The sequence below is a fragment of the Tachyglossus aculeatus genome, chromosome 13 (assembly GCF_015852505.1).
Source record: "Tachyglossus aculeatus isolate mTacAcu1 chromosome 13, mTacAcu1.pri, whole genome shotgun sequence".
In the NCBI taxonomy this organism is placed as follows: domain Eukaryota; kingdom Metazoa; phylum Chordata; class Mammalia; order Monotremata; family Tachyglossidae; genus Tachyglossus; species Tachyglossus aculeatus.
In genome coordinates this window covers 20,036,216-20,050,668 of record NC_052078.1, presented here as the reverse complement: position 1 = coordinate 20,050,668, position 14,453 = coordinate 20,036,216, and the positions used below count along the sequence as shown (strand labels likewise).

Genomic DNA, 14,453 nt, shown 5'->3' with positions numbered 1-14,453 from the left:
GTGAAGATATATGCCCCTAGGAAGTTCTCTGAAGTGGAGCTCTTCAATCTGCTTTATCCATTTCCTTTTGGCATAAATTTAACTCTACCCACCTGAAAACACCTCCCACCCCAAACCCAGATTTGCACTGAGGTAATGTAGGTGAAAAATGAGGCAATCTGAAGTGCCAAACCACAGATCCCACCTCAAGACCTGTATTTCCTTCATTTGTTTTGACCACCGGATTTTAGTTTCATTATTCTTGACAATATACTTTGAATTTGGTAAGAAACCGCAGAGTTGTGGTACCCATGTGGTAAAAGTGGTGTGAGGAAGGGCACCCAGAAATATCACTCGGATTCCTTGAGACGAGCATTTGAGGTTGTGTGAAGATTGGGGGACTTATATCGAATCAGGTGCATCGACCCCTGGCCTATTAACGTCCAGGAAATGGGCACAGTAGTCAATCCTCTTCTCACCTGATCTCTTTAAAGGCTTAACTCTGGGCATTTTTCACCCACCTCTAATTTTCTGAGACCATTCTAGCTACCAGGTTATTAAGAGAATATAGCTAAAAGAGGGGATCTGGAGAGCTGAAGGTCACTCAGATGCTTTGCACTGTATGAGCCCATTTACTATAGTGGTGGTGGTGGCCATAATGAATGGGTGGAGATTCTTGGGGGAAAATCCAGTTGTGGGAAAATCCCATTCTCACCATTGATTTGATGGATAGAGACCAGATGGTTAGAAGACACCACCCTGATTAACATTCTTTTCATTCAACTACCTATGTAACTGAAGTGCCTCCCCAGCAAGGTAAATGTGGAGGCCAGAAAATAGAACACCAGCACATCTTGATGGATGACACTGGCATTTCTTCTTACACTGAATCTGCTCGTGCCAACCCATGGGTCATGTTGTGGCAGAATAGACTTGTTTTATAACCAAACTGTGTAATGAAAACTCACTTTCTAGCATACTAGGGATTCTGAGTTCGGGCATAATAGCAAGAACAGAGAGGTTTCTGCATCATTAAACCAAATAGCCCTGGGGCTGCTAGGACCACACCATGGCTCTCCAAGTCAGTGTGTGACTCCTGGTGTGTGCACACACTTTGGAGCTTTTCACCTATTGGCTAATGACTCCCTGCCCGGTTCTACTAATAATAATGGTATTTGTTAAGCTCTTTCTATGTGCCATGCACTATACTAAGCGCTGGGTTCAGTACAAGCAAATGGAGTTGGACACAATCCCTGTCCCACATGGGGCTCACAGTCTCAATCCCCATTTTACAGTTGAGGTAACTGAGACACAGGGAAGTGAAGTGACTTGCCCAGGGTCACACAGCAGGCTCCCATTCCTCCTTACAAATGACCCAGCCAGAACTGGGTCATTTTCTTCCAAACGTCACTCCAGAACCAACACCACCCTTTCTGACCAGGACTAAACTACTCCGGCAACCCCAGTTTGAGCACCAGTTGGGTACAGAGCCCTAACTTGAGCACCTAGCGGGTTCAGATCACTGTACTGGGCACCTATGCTACTCAGAACACTGGACTGGGAGCCTTCTGGAGGCAGAGCATTTGGAGAGCATACAGAAGAAGTGTAAAATGTGTTCCCTGCCCTCAAGTTGCTTACAGTGTATCTCTAGTGCCCTATTGTGCCTCCCAGAGTCAGTGTCACCACCCAACAGCGATGACAACTGTACTTAGAAACAAATGGCATCAATCAATTAGTGGCATTTGAGAGCTTATTTTGGTCAGAGCACTGTAGTTAGTGCTTGGGAGAGTACAGTGCAATAGAGTTGGTAGACATGATCCCTACCATCTAGAAACTTACAGCCTAGTGGGATATTGGTCCTCAGTGAAGTCACAGTGGCGGCGAAGTGGCATGCATTGAGGAAGTGGGGCCCAATTAAATCTTGGGATTTAGAGAGGGTCAAGCCATGTATACACTGGGTCCTTTTCTTTGACTTAGGTTGCCAATTTGTACTTCCCAAGCACTTAGTACAGTGCTCTGCACACAGTAAGTGCTCAATAAATACGATTGATTGATTGATTGACTCCTCTGAGTGTGCCAGGGACATTCTCTGGGGGCCCAGGGCAGTGAGCAGCAGCCGAGGGCCTGGAACAGGATCCCATTGTTCCAACACCTTTGAGGAGCAGCATGGCCTAGTGAAAGGAGCAGGGGCCTGAGAGTCACAGGACCTGTGTTCGAATCCCAGCTATGCCATTTATCTGCTGAGTGACCTTGGGCAAGTCACAGGTTTTCTGCGCCTCAGCTCCCTCATCTGTAAAATGGGGACTCCAGCCTACTCCCTGGGGCTTAGATCATGAGCCTCATTAGCTTGATTAGCTTGTGTCTTCCCCATGCTTAGTACAGTGCCTGGCACATAATAAGTGCTTGGCAAATACTGGAATTATTATGGCAGGAAATAAAGGGATGTGATCCAGGCAGCATCACCTCATCGAGGAATGGATCCTAAAATCTCTTTAAGATCCATGGAGAGCGGTGGCAGATGGATGACCTATGAAGGGGAGGGGAGGTAGTGCTGGCTATGGCTGCTCCAAAATGGGTCACACTTTTTATTTACTTCTCAAACCGAATCTAAATATACATTTTGAGGCAGCTGTTTATCAGTAAAACACAAAGACCTGTTCAATCGCAACTCATATTTCTCAGCAGCTCTTTCTAGGGCTCAGACCCTAAACCTACAGAAATTGGCTGCAGATTGCACAGGGCATATATAGACCAGAGAGTCTGCTAGTGGGTGATCTGGGTGGGCCATAGCATTGTACTGGAAATGAGAAATGGGCTACTGTTGGCGACCTATGGATGCAATTATGTAAATCTGAACATTTTGGGCTGAAATGCATTGTGTTAAATGGTTTCTAAACTTTTAACATTCATAATGTTATTCCTGAGAATTGCTGTTGGATGGGTGTAACGCTTCTATTCAGTTACTTTGTGATGGGGACTTTAAGAGAAAAAAATATGAATTAAATACATGAACCTGATTCATTCTTCACTTTGAATTTTAGAGGAGGTGGATAGACAGTCATATTGGCATGAACCTGAGAAAATTAGAATACTTCATGTGCATCTCTTTAGACTTTATGCTCATTGAACAGACTGAGTTAGAAGAAAATAAATTGTTTGAACCTCACTCTTTTAGTGGGGCTCAAACACCTAATACCTCACAAACCTGACTGGAGTTAGGCAATCTGAATACAAACAGCTTGATTATCAGCAAGGATGGAATGGAGAATTCAAATCCAGCGATAATCCAAACCACCCCTCACCGCCCCCTTCCCCCACAAAAAAATCACTTTCAAATTATTTCCACATCTCATCTTTTTCTAAAGCTACTAATTAGACAATATTTCTTGCCTGCTCATTTGGTCATTGTTGTCTTTGCTCTTCCTGGTCTAGTGGTCCTAGAGAGATGAAAAGGTCCGAGAAGGGCATTGGAGGGAGTGCCGGAGAAATCCAATGATTAGATAATCCACAAACTATATAATTAAGCCATGACTAATACCGTATTTACAAAACCAATGAGAGCTAAACGCATGCCATCTGATATTAGTTCTGTGGTTCCTCTTTAGTTGGGATTTATGGGTGGATTTCGGTATCATATTCCGCTACTCCAAAGCAGGACACATTTTATTTGCTTTTTAAATATTACATTGAGCCCGTGAGGCTAGTAGCCCGGGGCCAGCATGTGAGGCGCTCAGCCAGCCTACTTGGGAGCGATGCCTTTGGACTCAGTGGATCAGTGAAGATGTGCCTGGCACCTTCCTCCTGGTAATGGTGACATTTGTCAAGCTCTTACTATGTGTCAAGTACAATACTAAGCGCTGGAGTAGATAAGAGGTAATCAGGTCCAACACAGTCCCTGTCCCTCATTGGGTTCACAGTGTAAGTAGGAGGGAGAACAGGTATTGTATCCCCATTTTACAGATGAGGAAACTGAGGCATGGAAAAAGTTAAATGACTTGCCCAAGGTAAGTGGCAGGTAAGCAGGTAAGTGGCAGGTAAGCTGGTCAAGTGGCAGAGTTGGGATCAGGGCTCAGGTCCTCTGACTGGCAGGTCTGTGTTCTTTGCACTAGGCAGGAGGCTGCTTCCCTCCTGTTGGGAGTGAGTGATGATCTCTGAAAGGGGACTGGCAGAATTCCTGTATCCACTGTAGGAATATTCGACTGGTGTGCCCAGGAAACTATTTTTAATTTTTGAAAACAAATCTGGGTAGCTGGAGGGTAGTGGAAGAGAAGACAGGGTGTGCAGGAAATCTGAGCCAAGCCAAACTCTGGCCCTCCCTTCTCTGTGAAAGTGAATATGATCCTTTTCAGAAGAATAAGACCCAGCTGCCTTTCCTTATCCAGGAGGCTGAACTGTCCCACTTCCCCAAGAAGGCTATTTTCTTCCCCTCCAAGAAAGTGATTTACAGAGAAGGGAGGAAGTCAACTGAGGCACAGGCTCTACCCACTTCACTCTGCTGCCCAGATCATTCTTCTTTAAAAAGAAAATAAACCATTTTGACCACATCGCCCCAGTCCTCAAGAACCTCCAGTGTTTGCCTATCTATCTCTGCATCAAATAGAAACTCCATACCATCAGCTTCAAAGCACTCAATCAGCTCTCCCTTTCCTGCCTTACCTCGCTGAGATCTCCCACTACAATGCAGCCCATACACTTTGCTCCTCTAATGCCAGACTGTTCACCTTACCTCCATTTTGCCTGTATTAACGGCCTTTCCCTTGCTCACATACTTAACCTGGCTGGGCCACCCTCCTCCTTCATATCCAACAGACCAGCACTCTTCCCAACTTCAAAGTCTTTTTAAACTCACATCTCCTCCAAGAGACATTCTCTGACTATCATCCCCCTTACTCCTGCCACCTAATCACCCTCTGTCCTTTAGGTCTTTACCTCTTAAGCATTTAGATGCTTTCCCCACCCCAGCCCCACATCACCCCCACAGCATTCATGTACATATCCTTATACTCTACCCCTACCCTATCTGTAATTTATTTTAGTGACTGTTTCCCCGACTAGACTGCAAGTTCCTTGAGAGCAGGACTCATGTTTACCAAATCTATTGTATTGTTCTCTTCCAAGGGCTTGGGCTAAGCACTTGAAAGAGTATAATACAGTTAATACACATGATCACTGCCCTCAAGGACCTTGACACCTAATGGGGGAGATACAGAATAAAATAAATTACAAGTAAAAAGAAGTAGTAGAGTATAAAGATACATCCATAAGCCCTACTGGGGGGGAAGATGCAGAAAGCTAGAGACCATGGCATTGAGGTGGGTATCTATAGCAACCTAGTTTTTTTCTAGTTTCCACTGTGGTGGCATTTGATCCTGTTCATTCTTCCCCCTCGTGCAGGTTAGTGTACAAAATGCTGGATGACGATGTATCAGAGGCTAATATGGCAAAATGGACAACCGAGGAAAATATTTTCCACTCCAGACAAAGCTTTGTTTGAATTTGCCAAATAATGACCTCAATTCTCCATTACTTCCTTTGTTCTGGGAGATCTGGCCTGCAGAAGGTCCTCATAATCATCTCTTCCCCCCTCCCAGCACATGGTCAGACCACTACTTTCGTCATCTTCAAAGCCCTCCATCAGTCAGTCGAACAATCAGTCATATTTACTGAAAGCTTAGTGTGAGATCACATTTTCTTCAGGAGGCCTTTCCCAAATAATCTCTGACCAACCCACCTTATTTCTCAGAACTGCCACTGCAGACCTCTGTGACACCTAATTACTTAAGTAATCACAATGCTTGGAGCAATTATAAGAAAATAAGTTATATCTTATGCCAACTTTGTTATATTGTACTCCCCAAGTGCTTATACACTGTTCTGCACACAGTAAGTGTTCAGTAAATACCATTGATTGATTATATGCTCTTATTGATCCCCCTCTCTGTAATTACTTGTGTCTGCCTGTCACTCCAGACTGTAAGTTCTTTTAGGGCAGGGATCAGGGGTACCAAACCTATCATACTCTCCCAAATGCTTAGTAAGAATAATAGTAATGGCATTTGCTAAGCACTTACTATGTGTGAAGCACTGTTCTAAGCGCTGGGGGGATACAAGGTGATCAGGTTGTCCCACGAGGGACTCACAGTCTTCATCCCCATTTTATAGATGAGGTAACTGAGGCACAGAGGAGTTAAGTGACTTGCCCAAAGTCACACAGCTGACAATTGGCGGAGCCAGGATTTGAACCCTTGACCTCTGACTCCAAAGCCCCTGCTCTTTAGAAGGCATTCAATAAGTGTTATTAATTATTGTTCAATTGGGGGGAGAGTCCAGAGTGAGGTATGGTTAGGAGGTTAGCTGGAGCGGAGCGAAGAGTGCAAGCTGGAATGGGAGCAGAGTGGAGGCAGAGAATGGAATTAAGGCTCAGAGGAGTTAGAATTCAGAAAGACCCGGAGGAAATCTCAGAAGCAAAGGAAACAGAGTTGGTTTCCTGAGGAGTGGGCGCGGATTTGGGCCCACATGAATGAGACCGAATAGCTTGCAAAGAAGCTGTGCCAGGGCAGGAAGTGGCGGGTGTGTCTGAGTTGGTTATTTTCCTGGGAATTGTCTCCATCCCCATTTTGGCTGCTCCTTTCAATGTTGGGGGAGAAAAAGGCATTATCAAGATGGAGACTATTTTTTCCCCGGCCATGTTGTTATAGGTGGCAAAGCCTTCCCTTCTGACGCAGTGTGGCTAGTGGAAAGAGCATGAACCTGGGAGTCAGAGGACCTGGGTTCTAATCCCGGCTTCACCACTTGCCTGCTGTGTGACTTTGGGCAGGTCACTTACCTTCTCTGTGCCTCCATTTCCTCATCTGTAAAATGGTCAAATCCTACCCCCACCTACTTAGCCTGTGAACCTCATGTGGAAATTTATTATTTATTTTATTTATTTATTTTATTTTGTTAGTGTGTTTGGTTTTGTTCTCTGTCTCCCCCTTTTAGACTGTGAGCCCACTGTTGGGTAGGGACTGTCTCTATATGTTGCCAATTTGTACTTCCCAAGCGCTTAGTACAGTGCTCTGCACATAGTAAGCGCTCAATAAATACGATTGATGATGATGATGAAAAGGGACTGGATCCAACCTGATTGTCAGGATCAACCCCAGTGCTGAGTACAGTGCTTGGCACATAGAAACCTTTAATGACTACCTCAGTTCAATTAGTGAATTGAAGGAAAATGAAGAGCCTCTGTGAATGCGAAAAGACAAAAAGCACCAGTGGTTACTTAATAAATGACAGTAGTCACTGAGGGAGGGCAGACCTTTGGGTTAGAGGAAGGTATGTTTTTAAAGAGATGCCTTCCCCTGCCCTGCCTTGCCCTTACCCCTGTCCCGCAACTCTCCCTCACAACCAGGCTTTGTCTTAGAAATGTGGAGCTCAGGGTGAAAAAAAATACATGGAATAATGGCAAAAAGAAAGAGACTTATTCCTCTGTTTCCAGCTAGCATAGTTTGATTGTGGCTGTATAAGCTGTTGAATTGTATGTCTCTTATGTACTCTGTTACTCCCCCAACCTGTAATTTATGTAAGATTCGGTCTCCGAAGCTTCCTGAGGGCAAGGACCATGGCTTCTAACTCATTTGTACTCTTCCAAGCCTCTAGTATAGTGCACTCAGTAGGGGCTCGATTGTTTGGTGGGATTCAGTCTTCTAGATGATTTTGATGTCTACCCACTGGGAAACTGACTGAAATTCTCAATTTAACCTACCTCAGACATGGTGAGGACATTCCTCCTCCCTACCGAGTCTCAATCATGCCTCCTAATGTTATAGTCAATGGCGAGGCAAAGAATAAAATATTCTTCACCAGCTCTAGCATGGTGATTGATGGGAGAAGCTTTAATTACAACGATGAAAGTAATAGAAAAAAATTACCCTTAAATATGGCTCTAAGAGAGGTAGGCCGGACTCTCAGGGATTCTTGACCTTATTCTTGACCAATGATAGGGTTTTTTTTACTACAGCCATCTGTTTCAAAGAGATGTATGGCTTACAATAAAATAGACCATCAACTACCTGCCTGCTTAAAATCACTAAAGATGGTAAAGGATGCATTAAATAAAAATTTAAAAACTCATCTGAATGGAAATGTGTTGAAATTGGAAATTTCGTAGAAAAGCATCTGGTGGCTCATTAACTTTAGGTAGGTTTGTAACAAAATAGATTTGGGGTTCAACAACCCACTTACTCTGGGAAATGTAATGATTTTCCTGATAAAAATATTATGAAGGAACAAGGAACTTTTGAAGAGATTCTCCCAGGCAGATTCTCCCAAGAGATGTTTAATGTCCAGTAGTAATTTCAGTCTTGCATTAACAGCAATGAAAAAGAAATGGCTGAACTTTGTTCCTTTGGTGTCAAGCTATTTAAAAAAAGTCAGCTTAATAGGGTACTTGATTCTCAAATGAAAATGGTAGGCAATTAAGCACAGGCTAAAGTGCTGCCAGACAAACTGGGTTTAAGCAGTTGTGATGAAGAAATTAAAGAAGTGGAGAAGTGTTTTCGTGATGGGGAACCGTTAGCCAAGGAACTAAACATCTTTTTGGAGATTGAACAGTTCTTTCAAGTAGGAGGAAGGAATTTTTCTAGGATATCATTGGGAAGACATCCTCCTGTACTTCTGTAGCTAGTATTTTGTCACCCCGGAAGAGTTATTTCTCCCCTCCTGGTGAGTGAACAGTGTACTTCCATAGAAGAGCTTTCTCTTTCTGAACTATCCCAGGGTCAAACTTTGATTGAGTCCAAACAGGCACTGGCTTCTTTGGTAATAATCAAGCCAGGCATCCTTCAGATGGTTCCCTAGAGCATTTGTTTCAGCTGATGAAACAAAACCTCTTAAGCACAGCAAATGTATCAAAGGTTATGCTACATTGTTGCTGAGCCAGAGAACCCATCCTATAAAGTAGCTGCATTTCAATGCATTTATCATCTGGGATCCACTTAGCCAAACAGTCTGTAGAACGCCAGACTTCAGTGCCAGTAGGGTACTGTGACTCTCGCCTGGTCTGCCATTTGTTACTACTACGATGAAGTGATTCACTGCACAATCATTAATGCGTAAGTAAGTCTATGTAGCTGCAGGTAAAGGTAAACCTCTGCAGCCCTGCTTCATTTGCTATTTGCAACGTTTAGTGGTGTTGTCGATTTTACCCTTTATCTCTGCCTTTCCAATGCCTCTTCTCTAAAAGAGGCCATCCATTACTGAGTGCTGCCTGCTAAGCTGGTCTTTTTATCAGTCTGTTCTTCCAGCAGTCTTGAACTCTTCTGCATTGTTTGAGATGGTGCTTCAATGTATCTTTGACATTTTTCTTCCTCTCTCCCTGCTTGCTGTCTCTGCATTTTACCTCACCATCGCACAGCTGTTTGGGTCTCCTATTAATCAATCAGTGGCATTTACTGAGCACTTACTGTGTGCAGAATATTGGTTTCCATTTTGTCACATGTGAAAGCCAGGCTGCATTGAGCTCAGAGCTGGCAGACTGATGGGATCTAGCTCTTGTCCTGCTGTGTGAAGCGTCTTTAGGTGTTGGATGGAATGTCTTAGTGGGGTCCAAGTCTCACAGCGTTATGACTTCATACGCACCTGTCTGGAGTTCTTTGGTTTGGTTTGATCTTTGGTTGTTGCCACAGTGGGATCACCCCGCTGTCAGTCTTGGAAGGGAAGTGCTAGCATTCGTGACTTGGTTTTCTACTTCTCTGTCCCTCAGATCCAAGGGCAATGTGCTGCCTCAGGAGAGGAATTCACCACCTGCTTTCAGATCTGTATTACCAATGAAAAAATTGATTGGACGGGGCAGTTCCGAGAAGTAGAATAGTTTGAAGCTTGGTCTTTGAAGCTTGGTCTCCTTCAAGCTAATTGTTAATCTTTAGACAACTAATTGGGCAAAATCGTTCCTAATTTTTTCAGTGTATCTTTCTGTACCATTGGCCAAGTGGAAAGAACATGGGCCTGGGAGCCGGGAAACCTGGGTTCTAACCCCAGCTGTGCCATTTACCTGCTTTGTGACCTTGGGAAAGTCACTTGACTTTTTTCCGTGCCGCAGTTTCCTCATCTGTAGCAATGGGGGTGAGATGTCTCTTCTCCCTCTCAGACTGTGAACTGCATATGGGGCAGGAACTCTGTCTGATCTGCTTATATTGCATCTACCTCAGCACTTAGTACAGTGCCTGAAATAGTAATAGCTTAACAATGATTATTATTATTGTTGTTGTTATTGCAACAACTCCTACATGCTGATTCAGCACTTTCATTGTTGCTTTTAGTGTGGTGTTAATGAGAGAGAAGCAGTAAGGACTCATTCATTCAATTTAGTGTGGTGTTAGAGAGAAGCAGGAAGGGCTCCTTCATCTCTGATGAGAACAGCCCTCTAGTGTGCTCTCCCAAGTGCTCAGTACAGTGCTCTGCACCCAGTAAGCATTGAAAAGTACCACTGATTAATTGATAGCTGCCATGCAGTGATGAAGTAGCAGCAGTCACTGTTAAACAGCCGTCATCACCCAGCTCTACCGATGGCATTAAGTGTAAGTAACTTCCGGCAGTTTTAATACAAGACCTTGCACTTCCTGGCCGAAATGCTATGAAGACCATTGTTGCTTTGCCACGTTGCAGCCTAAAGCCACAGTGAGATTGTGGGAGCACCCGGTTTTTACAAACATTCTTCAGGGCCTTTGGCTAGGAACTTCCTAGCGGTTGAGAGGGGATGCCACAATAGCTTCCAAAATTAGATTTCTCGCCTTTCTTCTTAGAGATGGTGGTGATTGTGGCGTCTTTGAAATCCTGTGGTATTTACTTAGGGTTCTAAATGCTATGGGGAAGTCTGTGCAGATATTGGAGTAGTGTATGCCTCCTGGCTTGGAGATTTTGGCAGGTACACCATCCCATCCAGGGGTTTGCCCGTTCTTCAGGGCTCAGGTCACAGTGGGGAGGCCTCAATGGTCAGAATCGTGGTCTTGTTCGGATGCGTTGGAAAAATCCCTCTTCATTGTCCTGGAGAGTGGGGAATGAAATGAATAGATCTTCGAAGGTCTGTTGCCATCTCTGAAGGGTACTCTCCTTGTCAGGGACGAGGGTGTGGAGCCTCTAGTGTTACCTCACTTTAGCTTGTCCCAACTGTTGTTTCCTAACTTGATCTGCAATTCTTGATCTGGCTATTGGTGGTATTTTTTGAATGCTTACTGTGTGCAGAGCTCTGGACTAAGCTTCTGGGGAAAGTACAATATGGTAGAGTTGGTAGAAACGATCCCTGCCCTTAGGAAGCTTACAGTCTTCAAGGGAGACAGATATTAACCCTGCCAGGCAACTGGCTTTGCTGCAAGTCTGGGCAGCTCGGTCATTTTCATTAACGCAGTCCCAGTGGTGTCAGCCACCATGCCGGCTGTTGTGACACCAGCCTAGCTGATGATATCCTGGGGGCTCTGCATTTTCAGTTGTCATTGGGAGGTCAGATATGGGTCCTGGCACCATGGTGGTGGTGGAATATCATGTTATTCCTCACAGGAATCTTCAGTCATCAGGAATTTGTCTTGTGAACATGCATTGGCCTCCTCTTGCAACCATTAGAATGCATCTGTGGCATAAGACCAATTGTTTTTCCAGTGTAGCCAGGTCAGGGGTCACGCTGAGAAGCAGCTTTGGAGCATTTCTCTAGCTCGATAGAACAGAATTCCCATCCCCGGTTTTCCCTTTCTGGAAACCATCTATTTGCCCTGAGAGTCAGAATGGCCAAATGTATCCCAGATGCCTCAGTGGCAGATAGTTTGTGCTTCCCAAGCTCTCCTAAGAAATAACAAACGCTGACTGATTAAATTCAAAATCAAAATAATGGTTTTCACATTCCTTGTACGCCATGACGGCCTCAAACCCTGCATCTGCTGCAACCGCTTAGTCAAAATATTGTTTCTAATAAGACATCTTAGGAGTGTGGCAGCGTCATGTGGTATCTATTTTCCCTTTAATAGCCATAGAGCATCTTGACGATGATAAACAGTTTTAAGAAACGCTGCAAAGTTTATTTGCTTTTGGAACGAGGAGATGCCGCAGAATTCTTCTGGTCAGCAAGAATGACCTCCAAATGCAGAAAAAAAAAGCTTCAGCTTTGCTAAGTCCGCCCAGGCACGGCAGTGGGATGTGGCCACTCGCCAACAGAGTCTGTGCTGGAGTAGTTCATTCTGTTTGTGTCTCCGAGGTCCCACTGGTATTGATTCCTGCCGTGCCATTCCCCACGGGAGTTTGGGTGAGTGGGAGAATGATTCACCAGGGCCGGCCTGGGAGCTGAGGAAACACTTCTTCTCCTCCTTTATCTGCCCCTCGCCCATCAGGTGTTTGGGCTTGCCCCCCGGGCCGTAGAAGCAGCATGACTTAGTGGCTAAAGCAGGAGCCTGGGAGCCAGAAGGACCTGGCTTTGAATCCCAGCTCCACCACACGCCCGCTGTGTGACCTTGGGCAAGTCACTTCACTTCTCTGGGCCTCAGTTCCCTCATCAGGAAAATGGGGCTTAAGAGTGTGAGCCTCATGTGGGACAGGGATTGTGTTCAACCTGATTAAATTGTATCTACCCCAGTACTTAGAACAGTGCTTGGCACATAGTAAGCCCTTGATTATTATTATGAGTAGTTGTCGTCTTTGTAGTGGTGGCCTCACGTGACAGGGAGGACTGTCACTGTTGAAGGTTGGCGTTCCCTGGCCTCCGTGCCAGATTTGCCTTTCCTTCCCTGTCTGTCGCCCAATGAACCTGACCGCCGCCAGCCGGAGAGCCCTCCATGGTCCTTACCCCGAGTATCCTTGTTCAATCTGAAGTCTTTTTAGGGGGGAAGTTGGACCCGTCTGTGCAGCCCGCAGTAGCAGGAGCAGCAGAAGTGATTTATTCCTGCTGCCCAAAGTTCAATGCGGTGAAGCTGAGCTGGTTAATTAGTACCCTGCCTCCTTCATCTCCTTCCTGCTCCGAGCTGGTACTGTAAGCTCAGAAGCAGTTTCGGATTTCACTCTTGCTGCCCGCCTAACTACTTCCACAGCTTGGCACAGGAGCAAGAAGAACTGTGCATGTACCTGAAACCTGAACTGTTTGAAATTTCTTCCTAGGGCATACCTCAGATTCAGGGTTTGCTCACTCTTTTCTTTAGGAAAGAAACGTATTTACCAGACTCAGATAAACTGACTATTTTTTGTCTCTTTCCTAAAGACCAATTTGCTAAAGACTTTCATGTTTGCGGCTTTAATGTGGGCTCATTTGTGTGTGAGTGGTGTATGTGTGTGCTAATCCAGCAACTGTCGAAGCACTGAGTCACATGCGATGTAGTCTGTGGCTGGATGTGGGTCTGAGGTTATTCAGTGACTAATTTCCAAGGGGAGGAGAAATCGGGTTTATCATGTGGAGTTCCACTTTCCGCCTGTTCCTCTGGCAGTTCTGCCTAGATGCCTGGGTAGAACAAAATGGCCTTTCTGTGTGGTGGAACATTTTCGGGTCGCCGGACTCTTCGGTGTTTTCCTTTCCTGCGAGAAGAAGCACGGATAAAAACTCTGACTGTGGAACTGGGGATTTAGATTGGAGTCGGGAGACAAAGTATCTGGGCGGTTTGGAGCAGCACCGGGGTTGTTACGGCGGGAGCCGCTCAGGTGATTTCCTTAAGTAAAAGTAAGTGGCTTTAATTCCTTGAGGAAGAAAGATCCTATCAGGAAGTGTTTTGCTTTCCGCAGGTTATGTTGTTGTGTGGTTTGATGTGATAGAAAGCTTTCCAAACGCCATCTTCAGGAGCTGGGGTTTGAATCGCCATAACTGACACAACTTACCATTTTTTTAAAAAAAGACAATTAAAGAAATGTTACCATCTCCCTACCTTATTAGGAGGAGACACTAGACCAGTAATGGCAATGATTAAATCAACCTTTTTTTTTTTTAGGTAGTGGAAGCATTTGACAGTTTCCTTTTTTATTCAGAGAATTTTTAGTGGATGATATTTTTCTCCCAGACCGCTGATGGGGTTACCATGTTAGGTACTCCTGAGGCATTAATGGGTTTATTTTGAAGATGTAAGCTAAGGACCTGATGGCAAATTTTCAAAGGTCCCAGGTATTTCCACAGCCGGCTGTGGGGTTGCGCTGCTCAGCAGGGACTCTGCTGAGGAAGAGAACTAGTCTCTCTGGTTTCAGGCATCTGACCATTGAGGCATTGAGGGAAGACCACCTCCCCATCCCTTTGATCTGTGAGATAACCACCTAGGGGGCTTGGTAGAGAACAGGATAGGAGGTAGTGTAGAGCCCCTGGAAGAAGAGGGGACACACACAGACAAACACACACACACACACACACACACACACCACCACCACCACCACCACCACCACCACCACCACCACCCCCAACCCACCCACTCACCCCCTCTGAAGAGGAAGGTATCAGTAGACCCTAAAGCAGGTAAACAAATGACTGCCCGGCATGTTCA

The 14,453-nt window shown here is 45.1% G+C and overlaps 1 protein-coding gene across 13 annotated transcripts in view; it reads left to right on the top strand.

The window, feature by feature from the left end:
* KIAA1217 (KIAA1217 ortholog) overlaps positions 1 to 14,453 on the top strand; it is a 323,485-nt gene that overhangs the window by 247,123 nt on the left and 61,909 nt on the right. Inside the window, exon 1 of one of the 13 annotated variants that reach the window (XM_038755765.1) lies at positions 13,423 to 13,648. The exons of the other annotated variants lie outside the window; for them this stretch is intronic. The gene's annotated coding sequence lies outside the window, so the exon portion shown is untranslated. Of the gene's footprint in view, positions 1 to 13,422; positions 13,649 to 14,453 lie in introns of those variants that run through there. 13 annotated transcript variants of the gene reach the window in all.